The 8642-nt window shown below is 43.5% G+C and overlaps 1 non-coding gene across 1 annotated transcript; it reads right to left on the reverse strand.

Moving 5' to 3' along the window:
* Positions 1-3658: 3658 nt before the first annotated feature.
* On the reverse strand, positions 3659-3822 carry LOC114677913 (U1 spliceosomal RNA). The gene has a single exon (XR_003729339.2). It is a non-coding gene; the product is annotated as a U1 spliceosomal RNA (small nuclear RNA).
* Between the last annotated feature and the right edge of the window lie 4820 nt (positions 3823-8642).

Here is an 8642-nt window from a genome sequence, read left to right on the forward strand (position 1 = left end):
TGTAACAAAAATCCTGGCAGGACATGGTGATTCACGTCTGTAATCCCAGCACTTTGGGAGGCCAAGGCAAGAGGATGGCTTGAGCCCAGGAGTTGGAGACCAAACTCCAACTGGAGGCAAAAATTCCATTTCTACAAAAAAATACAAAAATTAGCCAAACATTGTGGAACATGCCTATAAACCCAGATAGTCAGGAAGCTGAGGTGGGAGGACCACTTGAGCCCAGGAGGTCGAGGCTGCAGTGAGAGGTGATTGTTGCGATTGTGCCACTGCACTCCAGCCTGGGTGACAAAGCAAGACCCTGTCTCATTATTTAAAAAAAAAAAAAAAAAAAAAAATCTCAGGCCTGGCCTAGTGGTTCACGCCTGTAATCCCAACACTTTGGGAGGTTGAGGCGGTTGGATCACCTGAGGTCATGAGTTTGCAACCAGCCTGACCAATATGGTGAAACCCCATCTCTACCAAAAATACAAAAAAATTAGCCAGGCGTGGTGACATGCACCTGTAGTCCCAGCTACTCAGGAGGCTGAGACAGGAGAATAAATTGAACTTGGGAGGGGGAGGTTGCAGTGAGCTGAGATCACACCACTGCACTCCAGCCTAGGCGACAGAGCGAGACTCCGTCCCAAAAAAAAAAAAAAAAAATCCTAAACTAGATGGCTTATAACAGTTTATCTCTTACAGTTCTAGAGGCTGGGAATTTCAAGATCAAGATGTCAACAGATTGAGTGTATGGTGAGGACTCACTCTGTGCTTAATAGAAGGCACTTTCTATCTGTGTCTTCATGTGGCAGAAGGGGTGAATGAGCTCCCTTTGGTGTCTTTTATAAGGGCATTAATTCCATCCATGAGGGCTCCATCGCCTTCCAAGGTCCCACCTCTTAAAACAATTGCATTGGGGATTAGGTTTCAACATATGAATTTGTCAGGGACAGATACAAACATTCAGATCATAGCAGGCAGCAGTACCATGAGTGGTGGAAGGAACACTGCTCTCTCCCCACATGGTTCAGCTGCGCACCCACTGCCCAGCTAACAGAGCCTACCTGAGCACTAGGAGGAGGCATCTCTCTCCCCAGTCTCCTCAGCTGACTGACTGTAGGCCTTGCAGGTAGAAAGAGCTCAGCTCCCTCACTCCTTGGCATGGGAGAGCAACCTCTAAGGAATTACTGAGTGGACAAGAGTAGCTCCTCCCCCAGGGATCAACAGGTCTTCCCACCTCAAACATCTAGAGTTTGGTCTGATTCTCACCCCAGGGCTTCTCCATGGCTGATCTTCAGTCCTCAGCAGACTCAAGTAAGAAAGGTAACTGTGCCTGCTTTCTCCTGTGGAGGAGGGTCCCAGGCCCCACCATCCTCTGGACTCAGAAGAAGTGCAGTGTTTGGATGGGAGATGTGGACAAAGGCAACCAGTATGAGTTCACGCTGCCATGTGCCTAGCGGCTCACAACTTCATCTATTGCCATTACCAAAACTGTTATTAAAACAGTTGCCTGGGGTCAGGCACGGTGGCTCACACCTGTAATCCCAGCATTTTGGGAGGCTGAGGCAGGCAGATCACCTGAGGTCAGGAGTTCAAGACCAGCCTGGTCAACATGGCTAAACACCGTCTCTACTAAAAACACAAAAATTAGCAAGGCATGAAATGGTGGGTGCCTGTAATCCCAGCTACTAGGGAGGCAGAGGCAGGAGAATCACTTGAACCCGGGAGGCAAAGGGTGCAGTGAGCTGAGATCATACCACTGCACTCTAGCCTGGGCAACAGGGCGAGACTCTGTCTCAAACAAACAAACGTAAAAACCAGTTGCCTAAAAAATTTACTGAACTTTTAAATAAATAATAACATTAATTTAAACTTTTCAAAATACACATAAGCCTACAATTCTAACAAAAATATTTTCATTTTTCAATGTCCTTTTCTGATCTTTCTCTGTTTGCATGAGATTTTCACATTGCTGCAATCAGAGTGCATGTCCAGGTGGTCCTGCCTGTCTTTCTACGGCATCCGCTTCTCTGTGCCATTCCGTAGCAGCGTGGTAACATGCTAATGGCTGCATGAACAAGGTTTGGAAGCATTCTATGTGTCTGACAATAGAGGAATACCTAAAAAAAAGCAGTCATACATCCACTGTAGGTGATTATTTTCCAGCCTTTATTTTAACAATTTTGCAAATTTTCTTTTGAATCAACAACAATTATCCCATCCCCCACTCCATCCCACCTAGTGTTCTCATTGACTTACCTCTTTAAAGTAAGTGGGTCAGCATTCATGAGCAACTTCCCTGTTCACTAGCCCTTCTATGATAGACTTCAGAACTACCCTGAGAGCTATTTGACAGTCTCAACTCTGGCCAGGCCATGTTCTCATGATGACAGTCCCGGAGGAAAGATGCTTTAATTTAGCAGAACGAATTCCCTCACTGCATTGCTCAGCCTGGTTCCTCAACTGTGGCTCATCTGCAGCCCTGGATGATAGAAGCCTGGTATATATTTATGCCTTGTGGAATTTCTCCCTCTACAGCTCATTGGTCTTCTTTTTCTAACTGCAGAAAGGCTGGGCACAGTGGCTCACATCTGTAATCTCAGCACTTTGGGAGGCCAAAGTGGGAGGATCGCTTGAGCCCAAAAATTCAAGACCAGACTGGGCAATAAAGTGAGAACTCATCTCTACAAAAAAATCAAAAGCTAGCCAAGCATGGTGGCGTATGTGGTCCCAGCTACACAGGAGGCTGAAACAGGTGAAGCACTTGAGCGCAGGAGGTTCAGGCTATAGGGAGCCATGTTTACACCACTGTACTCCAGTCTGAGCAACAGTGAGACCCTGTTTCAAAGAAAACAAAAACAAAAAAAATCGTTTGTGGCTGGGCACAGTGGCGCACACCTGTAATCCCAGCACCTTGGGAGGCTGAGGTGGGTGGGATTACTTCAGGTCAGGAGTTCAAGACCAGCCTGGCCAACATGGTGAAACCCCATCTCTACTAAAAATACAAAAAAAATTAGCCAGGTGTGGTGCTCCACACCTGTAATCCCAGCTAGTCAGGTGGCTGAGACATGAGAATTGCTTGAAGCCGGGAGGCAGAGGTTGCAGTGAGCTGAGATCATGCCACTGCACGGTGGAGCCAACCTGGGCAACAGAGTAGACTCTGTCTTAAAAAAACAAAAACAAAAACAAACCAAAAAAAAAAAAAAACCCGAAAAACATTCTGTGGTAGTGAGATGAGTTGTTTGCCAGCAACGTGGATCCATACAGACACCTCTGAGCAGGCTGGGCTGCCTTTCCCACAGCAGCCCTCCATCCCCACTCCACCCCACATTACCCACCCACCAAAATTCACAGCCACATCTGAGAATATCTTTGGTCTCCAGATCTAAGCCATTATCTTCACATTTTCAGAAAGAATATATTCTTGAGGGTAGTGGAGCTCTCTTGGGCATTTCTGGTCAAAAACATATAGTTTCATCTTCTTTTCTCTATAGGAGAATTTCACCCAATATAATTAAGATTTCTCCCTTGTCAACAGCTGCAGGGTCCAGCATACCCGTCACTCTCCAAGCCTTCCCGGAATCTCTGGTCTAAGGTCTTAGGGCAGGGCAGTCTTTTCCTAGCACAGCTTCTTCAAGCACTCTCAGAACTCAGTCTTGTCTTTTCTTTTTTTTTCCGGAGGAAAGTGTGAACACAGTCCCCCATTACCACAAATTATGCAGTCGAGTTTCCCACATTTGGGGAAATCGCAGGGGTCAGCACATCCATAGGGCAATGGATAAGCCTCACTCTGGGAAAACCACCTTCGTGATCATGGTATCTCCCCTGCCAGGTAAGTATAGAACTTGGTCTTTTCTTCTCTGGTCCTGGTGCATCTTTGCAGGAAGCAAAGAAGCTGGGTGCAATGTTCCTTCTCAGCAGCTCGAGTGTCCTAGTCCAAGTGCTGATTGTCACTATTATTAATCAAGTTATAGGCTCTCTCAGAATCAGATAACATTGTCATCTGGCTGTATTTTAAAATATGGTTTGAGGGTGTGTCTAACTCCTGTCAATGCTAAGTAAATTCTTCATTTATGAATCTTGAATTTCAGTCTAGGCATGAAACTGGACTCCAACTCAAAAGAGTTGACTGTAGTTGATTTATTCACATCCTCAGTCCACTCTTACAAGGCTTTCCATGCCATCCCTCTACTAAACAGCTCTACTGAGGTCATCAGTGACCTACCTATATCTTGCCAAAGTCAATGGTCCATTCTCTGTCGTTACCTTACCTCTCTGTGGGATTTGGCAAGCTGACCACTCCATGCTTCTGGAAGCCCTTTCTTCTCTAGGCTTCAGGGAACCCTCCCTCCTGGAGTCCTGTCTTCCTGCTTTCATTCTTGCCCTCCCAGCAGCCCCTTTTCCAGATGGCAGTCTGAGTGATATTTTAAAAACATTTGCTAGGCAAGGCACAGTGGCTCACACCTATAATCTCAGCACTTTGGGAGGGCAAGGTGGGAGGATTGCTTGAGCCCAGGAGGTCAAGACTGCAGTGAGCCATGATCGTACCACTGAACTCCAGCCTGGGTGATAGAGCAAGACCCTGTCTCAAAAGAAACAAACAAAAGATTTACTTAATCATATCGCTATTCCTCCAAAAGCTTCCAATTATGTGTTGGGTAATAACCCAGCCCCTACCATGATCTATGGTTTGACCCTGCCTTCTTTGCTCAGTCCTCACCTACACTCCCACTCATCTACCAGGCTGCAGCCACACTGACCTCCTTCTACCTGTCAAATTCTCCAGGAGCTTTCAAATTGTTGAGACTTCTTTTTAGAATGGTCTTCCTACGAGTCATCAGGTGGCTGCCTCCTCTTCACTTGGGTCAAAGCCAAACATCAGCTCCTCAAGAGTTTTTCCCTGTCATACTTCTTCAAGTCATTCATTTTTCTCTTCACAGCTCATATTATCTGAAATTGTCTTCATTTGCTTGTTTTCTGGAGTGTGAGTTCATGAAGGTCAGGGACTTTATCTTGTCATATTATACCTAGTACTGAAAACCCCACAGAGCAGGTCCTCAATAAATACTCATAGGCTGGGTGCAGCGGCTCATGCCTTAATCCCAGCACTTTGGGAGGCTGAGGTGGGTGGATCACTTGCAGCCAGGAGTTCGGGACCAGCCTGGCCAACATAGTGAAACCCCCATCTCTACCAAAAATGACAAAAATAACTGGATGTGGTAGTGCACCTGTAGGCCCAGCTACTTGGGAGGCTGAGGTGGGAAAATCACTTGAACCTGGGAGTTGGAGGTTGCGGTGAGCCAAGACCACACCACTGTGGTCCACTCTGGGTAACAGAGTGACACTCTGTCTCAGAATAAAGACACACATACATATATACGTACTCATAGACCGGCTTTTAATTATTTTACTATCCAATGTTCAGGAGCCCATTCTGTTTATTATGTAGACACCTCAACTAGACTGCAAAAAAATATATAGCAAATCATTTGGTTTGTAGTTTTTGTTTAACAGGTATTAGAATGCCTCAAGTTTTTTAGATTTCCTACATTAGAAATACTTGCCCATAAGTGAGCTGAAAGAAAAACATGAATATAATGGTTGGAAGTTTCTTTTTTATATAAATGCTTCTAATTTGTGGTCAATAAGAAGGTAGGTTAAAGATTCAAGAGAAGTACAAGACCTCCCCTAACTAACCTCTGTCAGTATCACTCACTTCAGCTCCCCTCCTAATGCAGGATACCTATCATGGGTCAGCCACTGGGCTAGATGATGGGAAATGAGTAAGACACAGGCTCTGACCTTGACTTTACACTCTGACTAGGGAGACAAGCACATAAATAGGTAATGTCAGCGTAATGTGGACTGTGCTGCCAGAGGGCCACCCATGAGACACGGGGTTGGTCATTTGGTCTGTCTGGAACATGCAGGGGATGTTTTCTCAAGGAGACCACCTCTGTGTTTGGCCCCTACTAAGATGTATCACATTTCCTCACTGTGTTCTTGTGTTTTATACAGTATTTATAAACCACCTATCTGCTTTCTGTTCTTTTGAAACAAGAGGAATTTCTTTAGCTATATTTCCAAAGAAGATATGTTAGTTCTTCTATATATATATGATAAGATATATATGATATATCAAGTGTCTTAGTCCACGTGGATTGCTGGAACAGAATGCCATAGATGAGTGACTTCTAAACAACAGAAATTTATTTCTGGAGTCTGGAAAGTCTAAGATCAAGGCGCTGGCAGATTCGGTGTCTGGTGAGGGCCCACTTCCTGGTTCCTAGAGGAACATCATCTTGCTGTGTCCTCACATGGCAGAAGGGGCAGGGATCTCTCTTGGGTTATATTTAATAAGAACAAGCATCTCATTCATGAGGACTCTGCTCATGACCTCATCACCTCCCAAAGACCCCACCTCTAATACCATCACATAGAGGATTAGAATTCAACATCTGAACGTTGGTGTGACATAAATATTCAGTCTATATCATCAACATTGGTTTTTTTCTTCTTCATAGCATTGCATTTTTATCTGACATAATTAGATTTTCTGCCCAGAGGCCTTTGTGAAACTTTCTGACAGTTAATTGCTAGAATGTGTTTTAACGTTCTTACCATTGAACTTTCTGGGATGAGTCTTATATTACCCAGATCAGATATGCTCCAGGTCAGCATATTTGGAGATGAAAGTGACCCTTTTAAAATTCCACTGAACCAGTAATGAATATATCAGTCAAAATACGATTTTAATTATTAAACTAGACTAAGATCTTTTTATTAGAACCACCCAAACTGTCAGTCATCAGTGTTGTTCTGTTCCATATTTAATATGCAATATTTAACCATATTTAAATACATTTAAGTTACCTATTTAGAAAAACCTTTAGACTTTTTGTCTTTTCAATTGACACCCAGTCTCGTTTCATTTCATGGTTATTTCCTCTGTTTTAACCATTTAATTCTAGACAATATGGCTTGCTGGTTTCCATCTTTTGCTCCACAGGCCCTCATTTCTTTAAGGTTAATGAAATGCTTCCTGTCAAATAGAAATGTAATTTGTTAGTTCTTCTATAACCAAAGGACACTATGCTTGCCTTACACCGCCCTGAAAGGGGACTTGACTGTAACCATTTTCTTTGTATTGAAACTAATTTTCAGCTTCTGTGATAGTATTAATTCCTAGTTTCCTACCAAACTCACTAAATGCTTTTCAAGTGACAGAACTGTGATGCCCTTGGAGACAGGACTGGGCTAAATGTGCAAAGAAAATAAGGTAGTAGTGGTGGGGAAATTCTGAGGGAGCTGCAGCTTGCAGGAAGCTGGACAAAATGCCAAGAGAAATGAAAATTAGGATGGTTTGGATCTAAGTAATCCCCTGAAAGAGAAAATTATTATCAGGCATAATTTTAGGGAAACATATATAAACATATTCTTGGCTGCAAGACCCTACATGAATAGCTTCTCCTTACATACACACATTCAGGCTCACACAGAATCTCAGACCTCATGTCTCATGACTCATTGTTCACTCTGCTACAATCAAGACAGGCCTTGGCCCCAGTTGAGCCTTTGCTCTGGCTATTCTCTCTTCCTGGAACACCCTCCCCTACAAATACCTAGGGTGAATTCACTGTCTTTGAGTCTTTGTCCAAACACCACATTCTTAAGGAGGCTGTAAGGGAGAAAAAGTAACATTTTCTCACCCATCACAAAGTTCTTCTCCCATCACAAAGACCCCTATAACAAAAGCAGACTAACAGGGGAAGCATACAAATATACTTAATGGAAGTTTAACATGGCATGAGAGACTTCAGAAATAAAGACCTAGGGAAACAGGGAAAACTGTATTTTTGTAGAGGGTCATGCAGAAGTATGATTGGAGAGCAAAAGGATATGATTTAATGGTAATTAACTGGGAGGAACTTAGCAAGCCCTATTTGTTCAGATTTTTCTCTGTGTCTTCATTCATTTCCTCTGGGTATTGGGAGGACCCTTCTAGAATGAGGGTTTTATGACCTGCTTTAGAGGAAGATCAGATAGTTCTAATGGCCTGTTTCAGGGGAGAACACTGGGAGGAGGGCAGAGGGACCTTTCTGCTTCTGTTTTTTTCTAAATGCCAAAGTGTCATACTTTGGGGTAGCATGTCCCAAACCCTGTCAAGGCCTTCTTTGATGATTATATTTAAAACTGCGAAGTTTCCCTGTCCAATGCTGGCTTTCAAAAACTATCACAGAAATAACCTATTGATAAGACAAAGCTGACTACATTCATGCTACAATAAGACAGAGTGTGCGCTACCTTGACAGTCTTGGAGCCCACAGGGGGTGAAGTTGGAAAGTTTATGAGGTATGCAAGTCAGGTTTAAGGCAGATCTTTCATTGTGGGGCCTTGCTTAGGATTGCATAAAATTACGATATAATTTAGAGTTGGTAGACAGAGCAAGGTGAAGGTTTGAAATGAACCAATATTTGAGATGAGTCAACAGTCTTTGATCAAATCATTCATTTAAGTGGGTATTTTGGGAAGTTCCTGGGATAAATGATAAGGTTATGTGCAACTTGTATCTCTTGGGCAAGAGTTTCCTGGAATAGTAAAATTATATTGATGAAGACAGAATAGAAAAGCTATGTTAGTGAAGACAGCCCAGTGGTAAG

This window comes from Macaca mulatta, chromosome 4 (genome assembly GCF_049350105.2).
Source record: "Macaca mulatta isolate MMU2019108-1 chromosome 4, T2T-MMU8v2.0, whole genome shotgun sequence".
NCBI lineage: Eukaryota > Metazoa > Chordata > Mammalia > Primates > Cercopithecidae > Macaca > Macaca mulatta.